This window comes from Felis catus, chromosome X (assembly GCF_018350175.1).
Source record: "Felis catus isolate Fca126 chromosome X, F.catus_Fca126_mat1.0, whole genome shotgun sequence".
NCBI lineage: Eukaryota > Metazoa > Chordata > Mammalia > Carnivora > Felidae > Felis > Felis catus.
Genome location: NC_058386.1, coordinates 95,355,187 through 95,382,108, shown reverse-complemented (window position 1 = coordinate 95,382,108; position 26,922 = coordinate 95,355,187). Strand labels below are relative to the sequence as shown.

General features: G+C 45.5%; 1 long non-coding RNA gene and 1 pseudogene across 4 annotated transcripts in view; one reads left to right on the top strand and one right to left on the bottom strand.

Moving 5' to 3' along the window:
- Window positions 1–6,926: 6,926 nt before the first annotated feature.
- LOC109496385 overlaps window positions 6,927–26,922 on the bottom strand; it is a 34,798-nt gene continuing 14,802 nt past the window's right edge. For 3 of the 4 annotated variants that reach the window (XR_006593212.1, XR_006593213.1, XR_002739914.2), the window contains 5 exons: window positions 26,569–26,675; window positions 11,580–11,749; window positions 10,957–11,071; window positions 8,852–8,979; window positions 6,927–8,455 (listed from right to left, as the gene is read on the bottom strand). This is a non-coding gene — a long non-coding RNA (uncharacterized LOC109496385). The remainder of the gene's footprint in view (window positions 8,456–8,851; window positions 8,980–10,956; window positions 11,072–11,579; window positions 11,750–26,568; window positions 26,676–26,922) is intronic. The other variant, XR_006593214.1, reaches the window with a different exon arrangement.
- Window positions 19,192–19,824, top strand: LOC109496384 (annotated as a pseudogene).

Genomic DNA, 26,922 nt, shown 5'->3' with positions numbered 1-26,922 from the left:
AAACCATTGTTCTGGTCTTTTTACAAACCCATACAAGTATTGGTTTAAAAGACAGGGTGAGAGGGATCATTTCTTTCATGGTCGGCTTCCAGGAAACTAAACGCTGCAAGATTAGGAGTTAGAATTTGACCCAGGATGCCAGTGATGGGCTATGTAGGCAAGAGGGCGTGAGGAGTCAAAGATGATTACAGTTTTGTAAATCTGTGCAGCTGAGAGGTGTCTGTACTATTAAGAGAAATACAAAACACGAAAGAAAGAAACCCTGAAGGTGTGGAGACAGAACAGAACATCCAGCTAGAGATATCTAACTCAACAGGCCTTTGTGAAATTGGGGAGAGGTAAGGGTCAAAAATATCCAATTCAGGGGCGCCTGGGTGGCTGAGTCGGTTGAGCGTCCGACTTCAGCTCGGGACATGATCTCACGGTTCGTGAGTTCAAGCCCCGCGTCGGGCTCTGTGCTGACAGCCCAGAGCCTGGAGCCTGCTTTGGATTCTGGGTCTCCCTCTGTGTGTGTGTGTGTGTGTGTGTGTGTGCGCACATGCGCTCTCTCTCTCTCTCAAAAATAAATAAACATTTAAAAATATACATACAATTCATACCTTCCACAAAAGTTTACTGACTGGCTATTAGACGCCAGATTCCGTTCTCCACTGCGGGGTGCAACTGAGAGTTGCAGTCCTAAAACACGGGATGACACCCTAAAGGATAGGTACGAAGAAAGGTGGAGAGCCAAAGCCACATGCTAATGTCACCCTTACCCTTAGGATATAGGGGAAGGGAAGTGGGAGAAGGGAGCCTCTAAGAGGCAACAGAAGAAGCAGGAGAACACAATGAACCAGAAGCCAAAGGAGGAGAGAATTTCGAGGAAGGGATGATACGCAACAAGAAAGGGCGGGGAGGGTTTGCAGAAACTGGGGAGCAAAAAAGAATGTTGGAGATGTAACTTGCAATCCTAACAGTTAATATTTATTAACCGCTAAGCGCTTCACACGAGTGGTATCATTGTATCCTCACTACAATTCTGTAAGAAGGGGCACGGTTATTTCTGTCTTACAGATTGAGGCAGTTGAGGCTTACGGAAGAAAACCAGAGCCTAACAGTAGAAGGGAGAAACCAGGTTTTCTTCAGGACCCACGGCAATAGGGGGAAAAGAGACGTCAGTATAGGAATGAGCTCAATTCTGAATACAGCAAGGACGAGTGAGAGTCTCTAGCTGGCAGGGTGTGGTGAGTCAAGGAAGCATTAAGGGTATGGAGACTCTTGCCAAATCAAGCAAGATCCCTTACGGACATCTTTCGAAACAAACAACACAGCCCTTAAGCGAGAACGCGTGACAAGACCTTTTGTCACACATGATTCATCCCAACTTTGTCAAGGAAATTGGGAAGACCCTCCGTATTAGTCGACGGGCTTTATCCGGGAGGAAAACAAACTTCTTGATGTCTTAAGGGCAGGTAGCAGTTTTGCAAATTGGAGGAAAGTGCCCACTGAAGTTGGGGGTCTTACCCTTACACAGTAATGGGAGATGGGGGTGCTTATCTCCCTTGATGTCGGCATCTCAGAAAAATGGCTCCCAGGTCTTTGAGGAACTATTCCTGAGTCTTGAGACTGGTGAACTGCTGATTTAGTCAATATAAAGATTTATATACATTTGAAAAGGGCAGAGGAAGAAGTTCTGAAATTAAAGGGGATGGGGGAGTCTCTTCTTTTATTTTTAGCCAGGAGAATTAAGCCTCTTATTTTCAAGTTGTATCTGTCCTTACAGGAGATCTCACAATTAAGGGGACTTAGTTTCCTTAAAGGAAGGGGAAGGAAAAATAATTTCCCCTCTACCCTTCTAGGTCCTTGGCTGAGACACCCAAAAAGTAAAAAGACAGATCGATGGGGGGGGGGGGGGGGCGGGGCAGGGGGGAGGAGACAGAAGGCTAATGAGATGTATACCTCCTGTATACGTGGCAGAGACCCAAGAAAACTGAGTAATTCCCTGAAATGGCCCCCGCCAACACCTTCAATCCATTTCCAGCTAAAGACAAAAGAAGGTGATGGGGGTGGGGAGCCGGTTATAGGAGGTGATTCGGAAAAGCACAGTGAAGGAGGATATGATTGCTATGCAGATTGGAGTCACTGCCTCCTTCTGGATGAGTTTCTAGAGATTTAGTTAGTCCCCCTTCCCTTCCTGGTACAGAGAGGGAGACATCCAGACAAACGAAAATTTCCTTTATAAACATACATTTCTCTTACAAAAGGGTAACTTCTACTGGGTATTCAGAGCTTCTCCTGTGTCTGCTGTTTCTTAAAAATAACCACCTCGAGGGGCGCCTGGGTGGCTCAGTCGGTTGAGCGTCCGACTTCGGCTCAGGTCACGATCTCGCGGTTTGTGAGTTCGAGCCCCGCGTCGGGCTCTGGGCTGATGGCTCAGAGCTTGGAGCCTGCTTCCGATTCTGTGTCTCCCTCTCTCTCTGCCCCTCCCCCGTTCATGCTCTGTCTCTGTCTCAAAAATAAATAAATGTTAAAAAAAAAAATTAAAAAAAATAAATAAAATAACCACCTCGAGGGGTGCCCGAGTGGCTCAGTCGGTTGAGTGGCCAACTTCCGCTCACGAGCCCCAGGTCGGGCTGTGCGCTGATAGCCCAGAGCCCGCTAGGGATTCTCTCTCTCCCTCTCTGCCCCTTCCGTGCTCGCTCTCTCTCTCTCTCAAAAATAAATAAACATTAAAAATTGAAAAAAAAAAAAAAAAACCCCAGCTCAAGACGATCCTCATGTCCAAGTGGGCTATTTCTCTCTTTTTACGCGGACAAATGCAAAAAGCTTGTAGTTGAGAGTAAAAAACCGTGCAAGAAGAGGGCGTTAAGTGTGAGAATGGAGGTACTGATGAAGGAAGCTTCCGGAACAGGAGGGAAGTACTGACGTAAGAAAACAATCTAAGTGAAGTGTAAATTTGGGCCAGGAAACACACTACTTCTTCCTCTGCAACGAGAGGGTGAAGATACAGACAGATGATTTTAGGGAGGAAGACGACTCTGGAATCTGCAGTGTCCCTCCCTTAGCACCATCTCCAGGGACCGAACCCACTTCCGACAGGCACAGTCCAGGGCTGGGACATTTCTGCGGCGCAGTTCACAGCAGCATTTCTGCAACCACCGTCGTCTGATGAGGAAGGCTGTAACAGACGGTGGCAATTTATTTGAATTTGCTCTGATTCACACACCAGATGGATATAAAGACAGGTACTTTAGTCTTCATCAGAGGTCCTACATTTCCAAGCTATCCAAGGTCCTATAGCTAACAAGCAGGAGGTCTGTAGGAGATGTCAAAGCCAAGTAGTTTTTGACAGAGAACTTTCTATTTTATCTGAGACGTCTTCTTTTTTTAATTTTTAAAGTTTATTTATTTTTGAGAATGAGGGGGAGAGGGAGAGAGAGTGAGTGAGTGAGTATGTGTGTGTGTGCACGAGTAGGGGAGGGGCAGAGAGACAGGGAGACACAGAATCCGAAGCAGGCCCCAGGCTCCGAGCCGTCAGCACAGAGCCCGACGCGGGGCTCGAACTCACGGACCGCGAGATCACGACCTGAGCCGGAGTCGGACGCTTAGCCAAGTGAGCCACGCAGGCGCCCCTCTAAGGCTTCTTTTATAAATGTGAGAGATCAGACAGGGTTATCTCTGAGGCACACAAAGAAGAAAATAAGGTAAATGTAATTCAGAGAGGGCTCTTGTTGGGGCTTCGTTTGGTTTTGGTTTTGTCTCCGCTGCCACTCTAGGGTTTCCTCGTCAGGTGCCCCCCCCCCCCATCCAAGGTCACTTGAATCATCCTGTTAAGTACTCCATGAAATATCTGTACTTTCGTCTACTTAAATTAACTGATCGAAGAGAGAAAAGGTAAAATCTCAGACGAAAAGCCCAGATTTGTGTAGAATTGTACGCTGATGTGGACACAGCGAATCGCAGGGCAAAGCCACGAGGCCGAGCAGGATTCTACGGTAGCAGCTTGAAGTAGGACAAAAACCAAAGAGCTAAAAAGATCCTAACTTTGGCCTTTTCGATAGCGTTAACTGGGTGACCTAGAGTAATGCCCTGAGTTAACCCCTCGGGACTCTCTGTTTCCGTATCTGTGCGACAAGACTGTTGGATTCTGCTTTGGTTTGGAAGGCAAAATTGTGCGTGGAGACTGAATTTGTCTCTGCTAGCAATTTACTTTTTTCTTTTCTTTTTTTTTTAAGTCTATTTATTTATTTCGAGAGAGAGAGAGAGAGAGAGTACACGTGGGGAACAGGCAGAGAGAGAGAGACAAAGAGAGAATTCCAAGCCGACTCCACACGGTCAACGTGGAGCCCGATGCGTGAGCCGTGAGGATCGTGACCTGAGCCGAAACCAAGAGTTTGATACTTAACTGAGCCACCCAGGCGCCCCTATGCCAGCCATTTATTTAACGCGGGTTCGCTGTGGGAATTTCACAAGACAACAGCCTACAGGATAACGTCTCTTAATAAATCAATAAAGAAATAACGTACTCCAAACCGATGATAGATTAATCACACTATTGAAAGAGGACTTTGGCTGTTTCCGTTTTGACCTCAAACTTTCTAGCTGGGTTCTTCTTTCCAGCTTCTCTTGGCTCAGGCAGAAGATCATGAGGGTAAATTATCCTCTGATAGGAATGGAAATGCCCCCCGAAACATTAAGGCCTGCCCTGAGCCTGCAAGACGCCACTCGTGATGAACTCCAAAACAATGATGGATTTGACCTTCTCCAGCCCACCCGCAGGTACCCACCCACCTTTGTCCCACACTGTCCTTATAGACCCGGAACTATTTTTGGCACTTTGGAGGCACTTTTCGAGACACTGGTCTGCTGTCTTCCTGGGGTTGGCCTCACCGAAATAAAGTCCTTGCTTATTTCACCCCCACCCATCTGTCTGCCTTTGGATTTTGTCACCACAGAGCGGCTGAACCTGGTCCGTTTGGTACCCCCAGGGCCATGAATTCTTGCACCCCAGCACCCCGGCTACAGTACTGTTCCAGGCAGGGGTAGATGAAAGGAAAACGGCCCGAATGTGGTTGAGGTGTACCTTTATACAAGCTGGTGCTTGGGAGAGATGGCTTAGCCAACCAAGAGTTGATGTTCAGCTCCAAGCTCAACCGTACAAGTCCCCTGCTGCTAGAGCACCTTGCTAGGGACCCCACGGCACTGGTGTTGATTGACAGGCAAGAGGACAGTCTTCAAGGGACCACTGCACAGGTTTGGGCACTGCTGGTAAAAGAATCGCCCTCGACTGCAGCAGGAACCAATGGCCCCAAGGTCCTCAGAGAGCTATTTGAGATCAACAAAGTACAGCCGTTCCCAGACCAAATACTCTCAGCTGGTCTTCACAAACTCTTGGTATTTATAGTCACAGTGTCCCCTTGCCATAGTAGTTCCTTCATATATTTGTGTTGATAAGCCCCCAGTGGGGCCCCTCAGCAGCTGAGCTACTGAGTACTTATCAGTGAGAACGAATGAGATAATGACATCCTGCCAGGACCCAATGCATTCTTTTTTTTTTTTTTTTAAGTGTATTTATTTATTTGGAGAAAAAGAGCACAAGCAGGGGAGGGGCAGAGAGAGAGGGAGAGAGAGCATCCCAAGCAGGCTCTACGCTGTCAGCCCAGAGGCCGACGTGGGGCTCGAACTCATGAACCACAAGATCGTGACCTGAGCCGAAATCAAGAGTCGGACGCTTAACGGACTGAGCCACCCAGGCGCCCCTTACTTCGTTCTTATGCCAAAACTTCTCTCTTAGAAACAATCTCATCTTAGGGGCACCCGGATGGCCCAGTCGGTTAAGCCGTCCAATGCTTGACCTTGGCTCAGGTCATGATCTCACGTTTCATGGGATCGAGCCCCGGGTTGGGCTCTGCACGGACAGGGCGGAGCCTGCTTGGGATTCTCTCTCTCCCTCTCTCGGCTCCTCCCCCACTCTTGCATGCTCTTGTTTTCTCAAAAGAAGCAGATACACATTTATCGTTAATCTCCTGTTGTCACCAACGACTGGACGTGAAAACACGGGAAACCAACATGCAGCAGATTTGTGAAATTAATGCCACAAGGAGGCCGTTGGACTAAGGCGGCTCTAACGGCACCTCCATAAGCAGAGCACAGCCTAAGCCTGCAAATACCTCAAAGTTATAAAAACTGAAATCTAAAGAGAACCAATCGCAACCGACTCAGTTTTAAGCTATTAACTGAGAGGCTAAGAGAAAAGTTACCAGGTGTACTCACAACTGCAAAGAAAAATCTTTCCCTTCCCCCGCCGTTCCTGAAACCAGCCAGGGCGTGCCCGGTCGTAGTCTGACATAAAGGCGGAAACCAATCAAGTTCTGCTGAATGGTTTGAAATAAAGGCGGGAACCAATCAAGTTCTGCTGAGCGTTCAAATTTAAATGTCAGCCTATAACAACTCTGTAACCTCAAAAAAATCCCTAACTTGTTTGTGCCTGTCTATAAAAACGCTGTACCAACCCTGATCGTGGCCTCTTGCGTCACCGGCGACAAGTGCGCGGAGGACCGGGTTCGAACCTGCAATAAACGACCCTTGCCGCTTGGCTTTGGCTCTGGACTCTGGTGGTTTGTTTTCGGGGGGGTCTCTCGAATCGGGGCATATCATAACCAGTAACTTCTTTACTTCCTTCTGCCTTTTCTCTTTTAAAAAAACTTCCCCAGCTCCCCTCAACAGAGCACTTTTAACCACTTCTTGATTGGTACCGCCTGATTCAAACTGATGTCTGCTCAAATAAATCCTTAAAATTTTAATACGCCTCAGTTTATCTTTGATCAGATTCCATGAGTTAGCCTCCAACTTCTACTGAGGAAGCAACAAGGCAAAAAGGCTTTAAACCGCAGCCTCGGGAGTTAAGACTCGGTGAGAACAAAACTTCCAAAGTATTGCAGCTATAGTGAAAATCTTCCTTGGATACTTTTTTTTTTTTTTTTAATAGCAAAACTCCCTGTGTGGAACAGTTGCGGATAAAGGTACGAGAAAGAAAGAGCCTCGAGAAAGGTGCTTCCTGACCATGAGTATAACTGTTTCTAAAATAAGTAAATTAAATGTTCTCCAGAAGTCAGCTTCACTGTGCCATCAGGCAACCGGCAACCGGAATGTTCGATTCACGCACCGTGGGTGAGTACCTCCCACTGAGGTCCAAAAGGAACCCGAGCCCTAGAAAGCTCTGGATTTGGCCCCAGAGCATTAGCATTTTTATTGCTTGATGATCTATCCACATCCATATAAAAGTGATTTACTCCCTCGGTATGTGCAATATAATACTGAAGAATTAGCACTGGAACAGCCTCGGGGGTCAATTAACCCAAACCTAGGAGTCTAAGCCTAGAGATTAGGTTTTGGAATGTCTCCCAGTAATTAAATCTAGCAATGAAGGTGATTCCACCATTTTTCTAACTACCCTGCTTTCGACGCTTTTAACTATCACTGAGTCTAATCTCCTCGTGTAAATAAAAAATCACTTAGGGAGGACTCGGAGTACTTATAGAACACCAGAATATGTCACCCCAAAATATGACCGTAGGAGACCGGAATATGCTACCCTAATGATGCCTCTTTGGCACAAGGATTATTTTTAGGGGCTTAGTTTGAGAAACAGCGAGATATGGGAGGAGCTCTGCAAATAAGAGTAGAAGTCACCCTTTTGTGAGGGAAATTTACATTTATAAAGGAAATCTCCATTTGTAAGGGTGTCTCTCTCAACAGGAAGAGAAGAATGATTCTAAATCACTAAAGAATCTTATCAGTGGAGAAGGCCCAGCTGAAATTTGCATAACCAGCCTGACCCTTGTTTACCTAGCTTTTCTGGCTCCCATTCCGTGACCAGGCTTCCCCACATCCATCTTCTGTTTTGGCTGAAGATGATTTTTTTTTTTTTCAGAGGCAAATTATTACTTACAATACAGCAAGCAGGATGTGGGCATCCACAGATGCCTCATTCCCTTGCCCCCATTTTCTCCAGGGGTGATGCAGACGTCCCTGATGAAAGCATACACTGGCATCCATGTTGCTAGAATCTAGGTGCTGGGACCAGAATTATCCCTGAATCCCCTAGCGCTCCTTTTGGCCAGGCTTCCACCCAGAGGGTGTATCTGATAGGGAAAAATCTGTTATAAGATGGCCGACAGGACCGATGGGCGAATTCCAGTGCCCACCAGGAGACTCCCCTTCCCGGTTCTTCTTCCTACCCTGCTTGCCGTGCAAGCCAAATTACTACTAACTCGGAATGCGGAAGTAACAGACTATAAATTGTCCCCCATGCTTATGCTCTGGATTCAGACCTCTGGAGAGTGATCTCCTCTGAGCCCACCAGTGGGAAATAAACCTCCTGCCTTCCAAGATCTCCGAGGGCTGCGTGGGTCTTCCGCCAGGGGATCCAGACCGGGTTCCGTAACGTATCAGCCAGGCCTACCTGAGGCTCCTGGTAGGGGAAAAAGACACAATGCCCAGCAACGGCCAGGGAATAATCCTGAATGTTCCAAACAGTTTTATCTCTTTTCTCTTCCCTTTTCTCTGATTACAACCCAGGAGGAAGCCAACAGATCAACCCATGCTGGGTGGGCCACTGAAGGAGAGTAGAATTTACCACCTTGAAATATGTCACTTTGGCATGGGGGGTATTTTGAGCTCAAGGCAATCAAAATCCACCAGATGCAGCAAAAGCTTTTTCTCTCTCCTCAGTTGCCTAAATTGACGTTGGAAAGGGGGTACCAGGAAAGTTGTGCCGGGAAGAGAGATCTTACTAGAGACACGTTTTTATTTGAGAAGCTCATTTGCATAACAGGGCAACCTTTGTTTCCCAAACATCTCTTCTTACCTTGTAGTGAGTGGTTCTCCTTCCCTTTGTGTCCCCAGATCTGATGAGGGAACAGAAGGCAAGCTGACACCCGCAGACACCCCTCGCCCCCAGGCGGGATCTGTGTGACACTCCTCAGGCACTCCCGGCTGCTCAAGAACAAAGGAAAAGACAGAAAACAAATGGTTCCCTGATAGAGATCACAGTCACGCAGGACTTGGGTCTCCATCGGTTTGCAAATATCTTAGTAAATTACAAGAAAAAGGCAATCTGGGGCGCCTGGGTGGCGCAGTCGGTTAAGCGTCCGACTTCAGCCAGGTCACGATCTCGCGGTCCGGGAGTTCGAGCCCCGCGTCGGGCTCTGGGGCTGACGGCTCAGAGCCTGGAGCCTGTTTCCGATTCTGTGTCTCCCTCTCTCTCTGCCCCTCCCCCGTTCGTGCTCTGTCTCTCTCTGTCCCCAAAATAAATAAACGTTGAAAAAAAAAAAATTTAAAAAAGAAAAAGGCAATCTTACCAACAGCCTAATGTCCAGGAACTCCCTACTATCTTAATGCTAATGCTTTGCTAGAGGGAAAAACAACCTTAGCCTGACAATAGCTAGGCCTCCAGTATGCTGTAAACCCGCTTTGGCATATGGAAATCCCTTTTAGAAACTTCCTCTTGACTTTACCTCCACCAGCTCTACAGTATTTAAGCAGTCACGCTTCACAACCCCAGTGTAGCTCTTTGGGCCCACGGGTCCTGTCCCCTTGCTTTAATAAAATCACCTTTTGGCACCAAAGGCATCTTCAAGAATTCTTTCTTGGCCATTGGCTCTGAATCCCACCATCACCCCCAAATCTCATCAGATCCCTACCTATTTCCTTAGCTCAGGGTGTTATAGAAGCCTCAATTGCTTGACTGACTGCCTTATGGTCTCATATTTTTATGGGTCTACTATATGGATGAAATTAAAATTTGTTTTTCCTCTGTTAATCTGTTTTATATCAATATAATTACTAGACAGAAGAACCTAGAAGAGAGGAAGGAGAACGTTTTCTGTCCCTATACCACATTCTGCAACCAAATTGTCTTACTAAAAGGTATGGACCAGAAAGAGATAAGAGGCAGAGGCAGAAACAATTTGTAGATTTTTTTTTTTAATTTTTTAACGTTTATTTATTTTTTTTTGAAGGAGAGAGAGACAGAGTGTGGGGGGGGGGGTTGGGCAGAGAGAGAGGGAGACACAGAATCCGAAGCAGGCTCCAGGCTCTGAGCTGTCAGCACAGAGCCCGATGCGGGGCTCGAACCCACAAACCGCGAGATCATGACCCGAGCCGGAGTCAGACGCTCAACCTACCGAGTCACCCAGGCACCCTAGATTATTTTTTAAAATCCATCCCACTTCTTAATGATGTCAGCAGCTCGAAGATGCAAAGGGACATGAACGTCTATCCAATATCATGACCACCAGCCCATTTTTTGAGTGACTTTTATGACAAAAAGCAAACGACTGTCAGACTGTAGATGGTTTGTAAAAGGGACCATGGTACAGTTTTGATTTAAGGGTCCTAACTGGGTGGCCGCAGTTCTCGGATTGCATTGGAACAGCAACACCATGACCAGAAAAAGTGTTGACAGTAATGGAGTACCACAGATAGCCTTAAAAGAGGAATCAAGATTCTCTTTAGTCAATTTGTCCAAAGAAGGAAAGAGCAAAGACTCTTGCAACATGTCCTCCTACTGTGAGTCAAATGGGTCAACTTTCGGCCAGTTGCAAGTTCGGCACCAGAAGCATATAGTCCTTTAATTTAGGACTGGTCTAGGATGGCTATGTTGCCATGTTCAGTCCAGTGATGAAGCTGGCCAGTGATGAAGGCCATCTGAGCAGGCTTGCTCAGCAGCTATATTCCCTTTAGTCTCACCAGAGAATGCGCCCTTACTATAGACATTTACATGAGTGGCTCAGTCCGTCTGACTGCCAGCTGAAATTTGTTTCCATAGTTCAGGACTCCAAAGAGGGGCGTATTTAATCTGCCAGTCTGTAGTCTTCAAAGTGGCAGACCAGACCCCTGGGACATTGGCAACGGCCCCGCAATGTAAAAAGATTCAGGAAGGGTCATATCGGCCAGAGCTAGGAAGCCCACCTTGAGTTCTGTCCAGGGAGTGGAGTAACCGCACCCACTTTTGCTTACAAGTAGCTGGAACTAAGACGGAACATCAGCAGCGGCTCAGTGGACACCAGCCATCAGTAAATCAAGCCTAGAAATGTAGAAGAAGAGTCTCTGTGACTCGAGAACCCCACCGAGCTGACAGTATTGCTTCACGAAGGTGGTGGAATTGAAGAGACTAATTCCTTCAAGGGTGTAGCTCTTTTTTTTTTTTTTTAAGCGTTTTACTTATTTTTTGAGAGAGCACAAGCAAGGGAGGGGCAAAGAGAAAAGGACAGAGGATCTGTGCTGACAGCAGTGAGCCCGACATGGTGTTTGGACTCACGAACCAAGAGGTCATGACCTGAGCCAAAGTCGGACGCCCCACCGACTGAGCCACCCAGGCGCCCCGCTGGCTCGCTTTGATATAAAGCGAAATGTTCTCCCAGCCGGTCCACCTGTGCTCTTGACTATGATGTTTCCATTCAACTAGTGAGGCTTGTTGGGCTCCTGTTAATGACCCTGTACATATTTTAATGTGTTGATTGGGTATTTCTACTTATTTTTCGTGAATTGTTTGTTTGCTTTACTGGTCCACTCTTCTATTCAGTCGTTCATACCTGTATTGCTTTGTTGAGGTTCTTTTTATGTTTTCTGATAAAGATGATATGTAAGGCCACATTTTAAGCCATCTCTTTTTCCCAGCTGTCTGCCATGTATATATGAACTATCTGTGTTAATGAACTTCTTTCTTCTCTCACCGCTCTTTCTTGTGGTTCAAGAGCCCCATCTAAGAATTTAGAAGAACAGAAGAAAAATTACTGTTTTCCTCCCCGACAATATACATACATAGAAGTGTTCCTGGGGACTAATTGTCTCGGTGTTTCCCGAAGATTGACAGGAGAAACTATGACCGACATGCAAATGATCACTTTTGGTTGTGACGCTCCGGTAAGAACCCTCTACCTTGCGTAGAAGATAAAACATTTCAATCAGAAAAAGAGGGCTCATAGCCCAGCTTTAGCCCGTGTGCGAATGTGAGTATGCTACTGACCAACAATGAGGGCTCTTCACTATGGAAATAAGCACGGACGTTTTAATCAGAGAAGAAAGAAATCAAGGGTGACGAAGGAACAGCGCAGCTTTTATATGTCATGAAAGACAAATCAGAATTAGGTCGAAGTGGTCAATTAGGAGAGTCGCAGGATCACGGAATTGGAAAGGGAACTAAGAAATTAGACCAAACCTCTCATCCAAAGAAGAACCCCTCTGGGATGACTGGTGGCTCAGTTGGCTGGACAGCAGACTCTTGATTTCAGCTCAGGTCATGATCCCAGGGCCATGGGATCGAGCCCCGCAGCAGGCTCTACACTGGGCATGGGGCCTGCTTAGTAAGATTCTCTCTCTCTCTCCCTCTGCCCCTCTCTCCTGCTCCTGCTCTCTCTCCTTCTCTAAACACAAACAAACAAACAAGCAAAACCAAAGAAGAACTTCTCCTCCGACACCTAAGCTTGGTGAGCATTCAGTTTCTGCCTGAATACGTTGAGTGACTGGACGTCCTTTGGAGAAGGAAAGGGTAACAGTCTTCCTTTTGTTGAGCAGGCATTTGCCTTCTATAACTCTTGTGCATTGATTTGACTTCCTCCCACAGAAACTATGAAAGATGTAATTGAACCCAAGTCCATCCGCCTGATGTGCAGCAAAGCCAATCACAGAGACATCAAGCATGCAGCGAGGAAAGAGTTTATTTGAGAGGGCAGCCAAAGGAGGAGGTGGGAGAACGGGTCTCAAATGTGTCTCCCTGAAGCGGGAGAGAGCGCAGGGTTTTTGGGTTTTTTTATAACCATAGGGGCCGGGATTACATACATATTGACGAAAAGGGCAGGCAAACTTATGATTTTTCCCGAGGAAAGATGCGGTTGCACATTGAATGAACAGAGATGAAACACCCAAGCCGTGCTCACTTTGGGGCGAAGACTTAACATCAGAACGAGGCAAAATTCAGCCCCTGACTCTAAGAGGTTATTTTAGGACAAGGAGAGGGGGCTATCGGCATGCTCTGAGCACTGTTATAAACAGGATGGAGACTTGGGCTTGTTATCTTGAGTAAGGAACGTAAGCCCTTGCTAGTTCACAGGCTGGAACCGCATCAGTTGACCTTGAGTCCAAGCTTCTACAGAGAGAGCTAGTGAGTTTGTTACTGGGGTCTGAAAAGACACAGTAGCTGATTGGGGGGGCGGGCGGGAATAGCTCTCTGAAAAAATAAGCTTTACTTTTTCTGCTAGTTTCCACTTCATTAACACTATGGGGCACAGTTTCAACTCCTCCCTGAGTTACGATCTTTCCTCCATCTTGAGGAATTAGGATGGGGACTACTCGGCTACTTCCTGATCTCCTCGGGTGAGGTCGATTCGGGGTGAAGAGCAGTGTTTATAAATCTCAGCTGTAAGCAAAATTCCTTGGATGATTAATACGCCTGCCTGCAGGGCGAAGCGGAAGTTTCTAAGCTATAGGTCACAGCAGCGAGGGAAGTAGAAGCAATATGGAGCCCGACATGCTAAGTTTCGCCCCGTTACAGATACACACATAATCCCACTTTCATACGACAGTCCTTGAAGTACTTTAAGGTAGGCCTATTTACTTTAGAAAGAGATAAGGGAAGAATTAAATTTATAATCTGCGAAAAACACTGCAACACGCATGGACAGAGCTGAATATGTTGCTCTGGATATATTTTGACTAGCACGATCTCCACAGTAGACTATGGATCGTCCCACCTAATAGACTTCTATTAACGTGACCCCAAATCCCCCACCCCCACCCCCATGCTGCCACAGGTCACATTGGTGGCGCATACCAACTAAAATCTCCTGGTGTTTTTCACACCGTTAAACCAAAATACTCCCGTCCTCTCCTTTGTACCTTCATGCCTTGACCTTCAGTGAAAGACATTAGAGACAGCATTGAATTTTACCCGAGCCCTACACTCCTGGAAAACATGAAGTTAAGAGGAATCTACCGCTCTTTCGTTTCAGAAAATGTCTTCTTGCAAAGAATCATCCTTTCCCATATGACTTACGTAAGATTCACACAAGCTCTGCTAGTGTATCTAAGCCAAGGTCAAGACATAGATCCTCCAGAGTTCCGTATTCTTTTTTTTTTTTTAATTTTTTTTTTAATGTTTATTTATTTTTGAGACAGAGAGAGACAGAGCATGAATGGGGGAGGGGCAGAGAGAGAGGGAAACACAGAATCGGAAGCAGGCTCCAGGCTCTGAGCCATCAGCCCAGAGCCGGACGCGGGGCTCGAACTCACGGACCGCGAGATCGTGACCTGGCTGAAGTCGGACGCTTAACCGACTGCGCCACCCAGGCGCCCCAGAGTTCTGTATTCTTTGCCTCATAAGTAATCAGACGAATGCCTGTCTCTACTGATATGTGGAACAAAACACTTCCCAACCAAACTCTTGGTAAGAGTCTATCCTTCCCCGAGGCCTCTGAAATCTGGCCCACCCTCATCCGGAGCCAGTTTTCGGCAACTCCTTAAGGGCCCCTCTTGGAAAGCAGGCTGGATCGACAATGTGATCCTGCCCCCCTTTCGGCTCACTTCCCCGGTACCTCGTTCTTTCCAGCTTTGTTTACACCTCTCCGTAAAAGGCAGCTTTTTACTGAACTCTTGGGATGCTTTGGAGATCTTGCGGTCAGTGTTCTCCCTATTACGATAGCTGCTGCTCCCCCTCTCAATGATCCTTTTGAATGAAGTCTCTGCTCACCAAAGGCAGGGCGGGTGTCTATTTGATTTTATGTATATGCTTACGTGAATTCGATTTTGATCGTAGCCCATCATTACGGCCTGTCCAAAAGCTTTCGCATCCTAAATGGGAAAAGAGCACTAGACAGGTCTCTCTCTCGTTTATTGTTTTTTTTTTTTTTCTCTTTCAAGGAAAAAGGAACTGAGATTTAAAATTATGTGTGCCAAAACAATATTTCTGATAATGGCCAATTCACAAACTACCTGGAATAACTCTGCCATTCAGAACAATCTAATAGTAGAGCCCGTTTTCTCTCAGCATTCAGGGATGATTCGGTATAATGATCCCAATCGCTGCCAGACATTTGTCTAGGGTTCTGCTAGTTTCTGATACTTGTCTTGAGCGATTCTGGCAAAACAGGCTGCCTTCGCCCCGTCTCATAGTCTCTCATCGAGCAAGTATGGCTAGAAGTTTGTGACATGGTAGGGGCGCTTGGGTGGCTCAGTCAATTAAGCGTCTGACTCTTGATTTTGGCTCAGGTCACGATCTCACAGCTGGTGAGACTGAGCCCCGTGTTGGGCTCTGCGCTGACAACGCGGAGCCTGCTTGGGATTCTCTCTCTTCCTCTCACTCTGCCCTTCCCCAGCTCATGCCCTCTCTCTTTCAAAATAAATAAACAAACATTAAAAAAAAAAGGAAGCTGTGACACGGTCGACAGTGTTGATGCTTTAAGAAAATATTTCCTCTCACCCAAACATTTCCATAGATTTTCCTCCCTCCATTTTTTTAAAGTAAATTCTGTGCCCAACATGGGCTCAAACTCACCACTCAGAGATCAAGAGCCACATGCTCGGGGCGCCTGGGTGGCTCAGTCGGTTAAGCGTCCAACTCTCGGTTTCAGCTCAGGTGATGATCTCATGGTTTTGTGAGTTCGAGCCCCGCACCGGGCTCTGTGCCGATAGTGTGGAGCCTGCTTGGGATTCTCACTCTCTCTCTCTCTGCCCCTCCCCTCCCCTCCCTGTCTCTGTCTCTCTCAAAATAAATAAACTTAAAAAAAAAAAAAAAGTCACATGCTCTACCGACTGAACCATCCCCAACCATGACCCTCCTGCCATCATTCTTATCCCTTTGATATATGCTTGTGTTGGGAAGAAAAACTCTTCTGTAACGTTCAAGGTTCTTCTGGCTGGTCTAAGAATTGGCATGGGGTAGAGCAACAGAAAATTAATTACTTAGCTATGGGGAATCCACACAAACATGAATGGTTCCAAAGATAGTCAGATAAAATGAGTTGTGTCATCCGGAACTAAGAAGGGGTTAGGGGTCTGGGACTTCAAAGGGAAGGAAAGCAATTTACAGGAAGGTGAAAAAGAGTAAATGCTGGGTACACAGAGGATTGCTAGGTCACGCAGAAACAATGAGACACGGGAGCGTCTGGGTGGCTCAATCAGTTGAGCGTCACACTCTTGATTTCGGCCGAGATCATGACCTCGCAGTTCATGGAATGGAGCCCTGCGTCGGGCTCTGGGCTGACGGGGCAGAGCCCACTTGGGAATCTCCCCCTCCCTCTCTCTCTCCCCCCCCGCCCCCACTCACTCTCTCTCAAAATAAATAAGCATTTAAAAAGAAAAAGAAGCAATGAGACCCAGAGAGGAATTTTAACAAACAGACTCTGCTCAATTCTTGTCTGCCAACCTTAGTTCACGTCATAATGCCATTGTCTATGGCGATTGCTCTCTTTTGGGCCTGAACTGTTTTCAGTTTGAAACAATCTGCAGGCCAAAGTGGCACATCTTGGGGCAACTCACTCCGAACCAACGCTCGGCCTTGTGCGTGGATGTCTGAAAGGAGAACATAGGGACCAGATCTTCCGAGAAATGTGAACACGTGTTAGTTGAGGAGAACTAAACCCTCAGCAGAACCACATATACCTGAACAGATACATTAGATACATAGTAAACACATATGAATATACTCAAACAATGAAAAACAATGGCCAATTACAAATGCAGATTCTAAGGGTCACAGGAGGACATTCTCTTTGAGGACCCTCCCCTTCTTAGGATGTCTCTAGAAAGCTGACATGGCAACCGAAGAGGCTGACCCTTTTGAGTTTTTTTTTTTTACAACTCAATTCACATATCTTCTGGCTCTCAGAAATACAGACAGACAGTTTTGAAATTAAGTCTCTCAGGAGATATACAAGCAACAACCACGGTGCATCTATATGTCTCTCGAGGAGGTTAAGAGACGTTTTCATTGTTCTTTCTTCCATTTTAAGGTATCAATGTATGGGACATTCTGTCCAGACTTTGTAAGTCAGTCCAGATTGTTCTACTACCTTACAGCACGTGGATGTGATAATGCTTATGCAATATTAACTTGTGTTATTTCCCATGTCTCTACTCCTACAGAGGGGTCTATTGCTGGCAGGATTCTTTACATTTCCCTATCGGGTGGTAACTAGAGTAGGTAATTCTTCCTTACTGAGAAGAAAAGCTAGTAAAAACAAGATAAAAGGGGCCAGCCAGACGCCCGAGGCTCGATACTCCCCTTGCAAGCTTCTGGCTTCTGTGATCTTGTTTGCCTCCTGTGTCCACCAACTGCCCAGATAGCACCACTGATAAGGGCCCCCTCCCCTTTTTCTCCTGTCTCTCAACCCCCTACCATCCCAGCCATAAAAGGAGGCCGATGCCAAGGTTTAGGGCTCAGCCTTTGGAGGTAACTCCGCTGGGCCGGCACCGGTGCTCAATAAACAGTCTTTTCCTGATTCTCCGGGTGCGTGTGACTTGTCTCTTCCTGGGGGCCGAGAATTTGCTATAACATTACTAGAGCATCAATGAAGGATTCTGTTATTTTGACTAGAGTGGTCATGAATCTCCACATTATTCCTAAATTGCCTCCTCGTTTCAAGATTTGTGTTCTACGGCTATGGGAGAGGAAGAATAATTGTCCCTTCTACCTTTCTAAGTTCTTGGCTGAGACCCCCCCTCGCCCCCATGGGGCACCTGGGTGGCTCAGTTGGTTGAGTGTCCAACTTTGGCTCAAGTCATGATCTCATGGTTCATGGGTTCAAGCCCGGCATCAGGCTCTGTGCTGACAGTGTGGAGCCTGCTTGGGATTCTTTGTCTCCCTCTTTCTCTCTGTACCACCCCCCCCCCCAGCCCCCACTTGCATGCTCTTTCTCTCTCTCTCAAAAATAAATACACATTTTTTTAAAAAAAAAAGATGCTTAATAACATGTATATCTCCTATATACATGGCAGATACCCAGGAAACCTGAGTAACACCCTAAAATGGTCCAAGCCACCATCTTTTATTTTTTTTAATTTTTTTTAACGTTTATTTATTATTAAGAGACAGAGCGCGAGCGGGGAAGGGGCAGAGAGAGAGGGAGACACAGAATCGGAAACAGGCTCCAGGCTCCGAGCGGTCAGCCCAGAGCCCGACGCGGGGCTCGAACTCATGGACCGCGAGATCATGACCCGAGCCGAAGTCGGACGCTTCACCGACTGAGACACCCAGGCGCCCCCAAGCCACCATTTTAAGTCTATCTCCATCTAAAGACAAAGGAAGATAATGGGGCGGGGCGCCAGTTATGGGAGGTTACCAGGTAAAGAGGGTAAAGGAGGGTATGGTTGTTACACAGACACAAATTACTGCCTTCTCCATTGATAAGAATTTTTAGAGATTTGGTCATCCTTCTTCTCTTCCTGGTACAGAGAGGGGGACACCCTTACAAGTGGAGATTTCCTTTACAAATACACATTTCTCAGCCAATCAAGAAATCAAAGAAGAAATAAAGAAGTCTCTTACCACTCCCATCACTGTGTCTCAACACTGCACGGGGAGTCCTAGCAACAGTAATTAGACAACATAAAGAAATAAAAGGCAGACAAAATGGCAAGGAAGAAACAGAATTCTCACCACTTGCAGATGACATAATACTATGTAGAGAAAACGCCAAGACCAGGACTGATTACTCGAACTGAGAAATGAGTTCAGTAAAGTCGCAGGATACAACGTCCACGTACAGAAATCTGTTGCATTCCTATACACTAATAATGAGGTGACAGAAAGTGAAATTAAGAGACAAATTTCTGGGGCGCCTGGGTGGCGCGGTCGGTTAAGCATCCGACTTCAGCCAGGTCACGATCTCGTGGTCCGTGAGTTCGAGCCCCGCGTCGGGCTCTGGGCTGATGGCTCGGAGCCTGGAGCCTGTTTCCGATTCTGTGTCTCCCTCCCTCTCTGCCCCTCCCCCGTTCATGCTCTGTCTCTCTCTGTCCCAAAAATAAATAAACGTTGAAAAAAAAATTTTTTTTAAAAAGAGACAAATTTCATTTACAGTTGCACCGTAAACAATAACATAATCAGTTCTTTGAGGAAGATGCAGTTACAGCTAGAGTGGATCTCTGGACACCCCACTCCTGCTCCTGACTCCCCACTTTTTGCTTTTGCTGAGCAGCAAGTTGGTCATAGCCATGGCTTTTAAAGACACTGGGAAGACACCCATGGAACCCGAGGGGGCGATTCACAGAATGAGAATTACTCTAACCAGCCGCAATGTAAAATCTTTGGAGAAGGTACACGCTGACTTGACCAGAGGGCAAAGGAGAAGAATCTCAAAGTGAAAGGACCAGTCCGGATGTTTACCAAGACTCTGAGAATCAGGGGCGCCTGGGTGGCTCAGTCGGTTGAGTGTCCGACTTCGGCTCAGGTCGTGACCTCACAGTTCATGGGTTCAAGCCCCGCGTCAGGGTCTGTGCTGACAGCTCAGAGCCTGGAGCCTCCTTCTGATTCTGTGTCTCCCTCTCTTTCTGCCCCTCCCCCCCCTGCCCCCCCCCCCCCCGCGCTTGCTCTCTTTCTCTCTCTGTGTCTCTCGAAAATAAACAAACATTTTTTAAAAAAGACTGAGAATCGCTACAAGTAAAACTCTTTGCGGTGAAGGTTCTAAGGCTTGGGATCATTCTCAGATGAGGATCCACAAGTGACTCACTGGCTGGCACGGTCCTTCTGAGATTGTTAAGCAGATTACTTCCATCAGTATTGAGCCAGGAGTCGACACTGAAGTCATGATTGCAGATGCTTAAATAAACTTTTTTTAATAAATTGGTTATCAGTTGTTAAAAACAACAACAACAACAACAATAAAATACTCGGGAATAAACTTAAACAAAGAGGTACTCTAAAAACTATAAAACCCTGATGAAAGACATTCAAGAACACATGAAGAGGGGCGCCTGGGTGGCGCAGTCGGTTAAGCGCCCGACTTCAGCCCAGGTCACGATCTCGCGGTCCGTGAGTTCGAGCCCTGCGTCGGGCTCTGGGCTGATGGCTCAGAGCCTGGAGCCTGTTTCCGATTCTGTGTCTCCCTCTCTCTCTGCCCCTCCCCCGTTCATGCTCTGTCTCTCTCTGTCCCAAAAATAAATAAAAAAACGTTGAAAAAAAAATTTTTTAAAAAGAACACATGAAGAAATGGAAAGACATTCCATGCTCAGGAATTGGAAGAACAAATATTGTGAAAATGTCCATACTACCCAAAGAAATTTACAGATTGAATGCAATCCCTATCAAAATGCCAATAGCATTTCTCATAGAACTAGAACAGATGATCCTAAAATTTGGTTGGAAGCACAAAAGACCTCAAATAGTCACAGCGATCTTGAGAAAGAAAAAAAGAAAAATACCCTAGAGGTATCACAATTCCAGATTTCAATTTATATTACAAAGTGGTAATAATTAAAATAGTATTGGTACTGACATAAAAAGAGACACATAGATCAATGGACTAGAACAGAAAACCTAGAAATAAACCCATATTTATCTGGTCAATTACTCTTTGTCAAAGAGGAATGGGCAAAAGGCAGTCTAGTCTCTTCAACAAACCGTGTTGGGAAAACTAGACAACCACATGCAAAAGAGTAAAGCTAGACCACTTTCTTTTAGCATACACAAACATAAACTCAAAATGGATTAAAGACCTAAATGTGAGACATGAAACTATAAAAATCCTCAAAGAGAGCACAGGTAGTAATCTCTCTGACATTGGCCGTAGCAACATTTTTCTAGATATGCTTCCTGAGGCAAGGGGAATAAAAACAAATATAAACTATTGGGACTACATCAAAATAAAACGTTTCTGCACGGTGAAGGAAATAATCAACAAAACTAAGAGGTAATCAACTGAATGGGAGAAGATATTTGCAAATTACATATCTGATAAAGGGTTAGTATCTAAAATATATAAAGAACTGATACACTCGACACCAAAAAAGTAATAATAATCCAATTTAAAAAATGGGCAAAGGGGCGCCTGGGTGGCTCAGGTGGTTGAGCGTCCGACTTCAGCTCGGGTCAATGATCTCTCAGTTCATGAGTTCAAGCCCCATGTCGAGCTCTGTGCTGACAGCTCAGAGCCAGGAGCCTGCTTCGGATTCTGTGTCTCCCTCTCTCTCTCTGCCCCTCTCCAGCTCGCTCTCTCTCTGTCTCTCTCAAAAATAAATAAACATTAAAAAAGAAATTAAAAAAATGGGTGAAGACATGAACAGACATCTCTCCAAAGACATCCAGATGGCCAACAGGCACATGAAAAGATACTCAACATCACTCACCATCAGGGAAATGCAAATGAAAACTCCAATGAGATATCACCTCACACCTTTCAGACTAGCTAAAGCCAAAAACACAAGAAACAACAAGTGTTGGTGAAGATGTGGAGAAAAAGGAACCCTCGTACGCTGTTGGTGGGAATGAAAACCGGTGCGGCCATTGTGGAAAACAGTGTGGAGGTTCCTCACAGAATTAAAAGCAGAACTGCCTTATGATGCAGTGATGGCATTCCTGGGTATTTGCCCCCCAAATACAAAAACACTAATTCAAAGGAATCAGCCCTGTGTTTATTGCGACATTATTTATAATAGGCAAACTATGGAAACAGCCCAATGTCCGTCAACAGATGAATGGATAAAGACGTGGCATGCATATGGACTATTACTCGGCCATAAAAAAGAATGAAATCTTGCTATTTGCAACAACATGGATAGAGCTAGAGAGTACAATGCTAAGTGAAATAAGCCAGAGAAAGACAAATACCGTATGATTTCACTCTTATGTGGTTTTTAAGAAAGAAAAGTGAGCAAAGGAAAACAGAGAGAGAGAGAATCCAAGAAACAGACTTTTAGCTAGAGAGAACCAACTGATGGTTACCAAATGGGAGGTGGGTTTGGGGATGGGAGAAATAAGGGATGGGGATTAAAGGGTACATTTATCATGATGAAAAAACATACATAAAAAAATCATTAAGATGGTAAACTTGAGAAGAAAATGCAACTGCAAAAAATATTTACAAATATGTACGTTTCTGTCATAACAGGGTAACTTTTGCCAGGTTTTCAGAGCTTCTCCTGAGTCTGCTGTTTCTGCAAAAGCACCAGGCAGAAACAATCCCATGTCAAAGAGGCATGATTTGGGGTGGCAAATTCTGCTCCCCTTCAGGCCCCAATTCCTATGTTCCCTTCAGTTGTATACCGATCCGATGGTACCGTGCTAATGGGGAAGTATTTGCAAATGACGTGTCCCTAAAGTCACTCCCCACCCCACGTGTACATACACACCCACACACAAAGACTGCTAATCTAAAACACAGCTACACTGTCAACTCCTATCTGCAAGAGAACATTTTCAAAAGTGGTATTACGCGGCATGCGAGCTTGTAGACGGATTACCAAAATAACAGATTCATTTTTCTCGGTGCTTTTTAGGCCTCTGAAAATTACTGTTTGAAGCTGAACTTCACCAGCTCTCAGGCACGGAAAGTGACAGATTTGCGTGGGCACTAAGATGATAATAAGAGGGAAATTGCTTCAGCCGTCTTTCCTCACGTGTCACTGATGAAAACAAAACAGCATTTTCCGCAAGTGAGTATAGGCTCCTGACCCTAGAGTTCCTTCAATTGTTTATTCGTCTTTCTTGTAAAAAAAAAAAAAAAAAAATGCTTTGGTGTTGTGGATCCACGCCTACAAATATGGAGTCTGTTTTCTCCCCCAAATTAATAGAGTATAACTTGTAATAATGAGCCGTGATAGACAAATAAGCGATTCAATTGCAGCATAATTACCGTTAATGGAATTAACTGTTCACTGTGTTAGAAGACAAAGATGAAATTCTATTTTCCAAGCTCAAAAAGGAATCATTTTATGGGATTTACACGGTATCCAGATAAGCAGCCAAACGAGAATTTCCAGAACTTCAATCTCTTCTTGTTAAATGTGATTAAGTGCCAGTTTCCCCGCTCTGGATATTCCTGCTCTGGATGAGGCCAATAATAAAACACACATCTGACGAATAGACAAAATTCTCTGCTTCTTCCATGTCTGCTTAGTAAGGAAATGGCGTGTGATGCCTAATGACTCACTAAATCCCCAATTTCCACCAATTTGAAACTTGCCACCTCCAACTTTTGTGACGTTTATAAAGATGCAGGACGGCGGGTTACCTGGATAAAGAGCGGAATGGTGTTGCAGTTTCAAGCAACTCATACTAGTTGGCGACATTAGTTAGCGTGGGTTTGATTTCATGGAAAAGGTCTGGAACGTTAAAGCGTAAACCCAAGGCGGGCTACATCAATGAAACAAGGTGGCCATTAGACTGAGGGGTTTCTCATGCCAGGGCAGTCTACTTAAACAAACCAAAATCCAAGCCAGTGAATGCCTCAAAGTTATCAAGTCAAAACGCAAAGGGACAACGTATCACAAACAGCTAACTTGGCTTGAAGCTATAGCCAATCAAGTAATGTCTCGTTTTGCTTCCTTACATTCCCGGGATAAGTCTCTCCCCTGCCTTCCTGTTGGCCAGTGCTCCTGAAGCAGGCGGCCATCTTGTCACTTCCAACGAAAGCATGAACGCTGGAGGTCTTATCTCCCGCAGGCACAGCTGGACTAGCCAGAGAACCTGGAGATATACAACCCCACTAGCTTACAAGTAAAGATACGTTTTCAGATTCCAAGTCTCCTGAGATTGAAGAGACCTTCTGGGGACCAGACAAGATGGCACCAGAGCTCCTGCTAGTATGATCTGATAGGCCTCCAGTCAACAACATCCATCTCCTCGGGGGACCCCCCCCGCCCCAAATTTGGCCCTCGAAAGCCCTCACTTGTGAGCCATCAGGGAGTTTGGGACTTTGGATCGTTAGCTCCCCATTCTCCTGGGCGGGGGAGTGCCACACCAATAAATACCCTTTCTTTCCTCACTGCGAAAGCTCAGCGTCAGGTTTTTGTTTTGTTTCGTTTTCATTTGTTTGTTTATTTATTTCTTTTGAGAGAGTCAGAGACAGCACGAGTGGGGGAGGTGAGACGGAGAATCCCAAAGCGTCTCCACGCTATCAGCGTAGAAGAGCCGGATGAGGGGCTCAAACTCCTGAAACCGAGAGATCACGACCTGAGTGCGAACCAAGAGTCGGACGCTTAACGGACTGAGTCCCCCAGGTGCCACCTCGGTGTCCGTTTTTATTGGCTGGCTGTGCATCGGGTGACCGAGCTCTTTGGTTCATTTATACTCCTAACCGCTAACAGTTTGGCACAGCCCTAGGTGAATGGATTCCTGCTCAAATAACCTTAAAAATTTGAATATGCCTCAGTTTATCTTTTAACAAGCGTGTGCCTTTGGTGATGGGGGAGAGGACTGCTTCATTTTGGTTAGACAGAAGGAAAGGGCCTCGTGTTTTTTTTTTTTTTTTTAAATTTTTTTTTTTTTCAACGTTTATTTATTTTTGGGACAGAGAGAGACAGAGCATGAACGGGGGAGGGGCAGAGAGAGAGGGAGACACAGAATCGGAAACAGGCTCCAGGCTCCGAGCCATCAGCCCAGAGCCCGACGCGGGGCTCGAACTCACGGACCGCGAGATCGTGACCTGGCTGAAGTCGGACGCTTCACCGACTGCGCCACCCAGGCGCCCCCAAGGGCCTCGTTTTAAAGGCATTTAAAATTTGCATCCCATCTTATCCGACACATTCTCGGGTGCAAAAAGTTACAATAGCCTCAAGTTCTTAAGTAAATTGTGGGGATCCTGTTCCCCAGCACGGTAGCAACACGCGACGTATTTATGTTCTGATGCCTGAAAGAAAGAGTTGCCGGGAGAACAAAGCGCTGATTTTTATTGCTTTTCGGAGTTAAATACGGTCACAGTCTTTTTTTCCCCCTCTTGAGCACGGATGCACAAACAGTGGCTAGGGAAGAGTTGCGAACACATGAGCTCACTTTAGAAATACACAAATTGAAAGATTTAAAATAAAATCGGTTCCAACCTTTTTCATTCTTCAGCTTTGTCCTTTTGTGATGTGTTATTTATAGCCCGAGCTTCAGGGGGGAAAAAAAAATTTCAAGTCAACTCACAGTGTAGATTAAACCCCTGAAAAATGGCGACTGTGAGGCGTATTCAATAGTGTTCGGTAAAAGAACTCATTTCACCACGATAACGTTGAGACACTGATATGCGGCAAAGCGATTCCATAGATTTATAGCTTCATCATCTGCTTTGCTGATTGCTACTCTCTCAAGGACAAATGGGCTCTGAGATACAATTGTAAATATCCAGGATAAAGCAATGTTATGTCTACTCTGAGCGGTTACGCCATCATTAGGAAAAAGTTGCTAAATAAACTTAATTGAGCATTTTAGAGGGCTGTGTGAAACATTTTTTATTTCTTCCCTAGAGGACCATGCTGGAGTTTTTTGTTTGTTTGTTTGTTTGTTTGTTTCAAAACATCATCCACTCTTTCACTGGCCATCTCTCCTTCCTACATGTTAATTGCCTGAGTGGGTTGACGGGTCACTATTTTCACTGAGATGCAAAACACCACTTCCCCAAAGCCATCCAAGTTGTTGTTTTTTTTTTCCTTCTTCTTCTTCTTCTTCTTCTTTTTTTTTTTTTTTCAATACTGGAGGAATTTGACAATGACTAAGCCCATCAGGTACGAGATGAAGGACACTCAGAGTTTAGAGAAACACAAGAAAGTTTAGAGAGAAAAATCTGTTTGGAAAACAAGACCTGATTCTGCTAAACCCTCAGGGTAGGAAAAATAGCCTCGAAATGAGAGCGAGCAATGATTAAACACTAAAACGGGTTCCTTTCAATCACCTCTTGACATTTATATGGTATCATAACACCTCTGGTAACTCTTCTCGGGTTTATGAAAACAATAATAGAGCCACTGAAATTACTCAGCGCTTTATTTGAAAAGCTACAGACAAGTCCATTGGATAGAAAGCATTTTGTTGTTGTTGTTGTTGTTTTAGTTACTAAAGCAGAGACATTTAGCTGTGGGGATGCCTGTTAGGAAAGCAGAGCAGAGATTCCTAGCAGTAGCTACTTTTTTTTGCAAATACAAACGACGCGGCGCAGAGCCTTGTATGTGCATCTTTGGTCAAGTGGGTAAGCATTGCCGCAAGATACAGTTCTAGGACTGGGATAGCTGGAGGGGGCATGCATTAAAAATGTTGATAGATAGATACTGGAAAATTGCTCACCAAAGAGGTCACACGGCATATCAGTACGCTCGTAATAGGGAACTGCCAGAGTTTTAGCTTTAATCTGATAGGCAAAAATGGTGGCTGGTTGCTGCTTTGTTTTGCATTGCAACTAACATTTGCATTTGCAACTAACAAAGTGAGCCTTGTCATTTCGTATTTCTATGGCTCTTGAAAAAAATATACCTTTCGCAAGATTTTTAGAGCATCCCGTAAAGGCAAGTTGTAAGTAGCACCAAGTGTAATACAGAATCCTCTATTTTCAGCAATTTATTCTAAGCTCGATTTAATGTGCAGTCGCTGATTAGACTGATGGGAACATTTCTGTGACTCACCTTGGCATGTCCTAGTTTGGGGTTAAAGTCCTTCCTCCCAATTTGCAGACAGGCTTCATTTGAAAGGGCCTCTCGGAGGCAAGATGTGGATCACATCTAACAATCTCCTTTCAACCATCAGTGATGGAAAGGACAGCAATGGGAAAGAAAAAAATGATAAGTTACCAGCCGGACCTTATTTAATCCGTGTTAAAATATATTTTACTGTTGAAGAAACACCGATTCGGAGAAGGTAAGCAACCTACCAAAATACTCATAACTATTTTTTTTTGTTAAGACTCATAACTATCAAGTGGCAGATCCAGGGCTAAAATCTAGAAGAAAAAGAAGACAGTCGGGGAGCCCGGGTGGCTC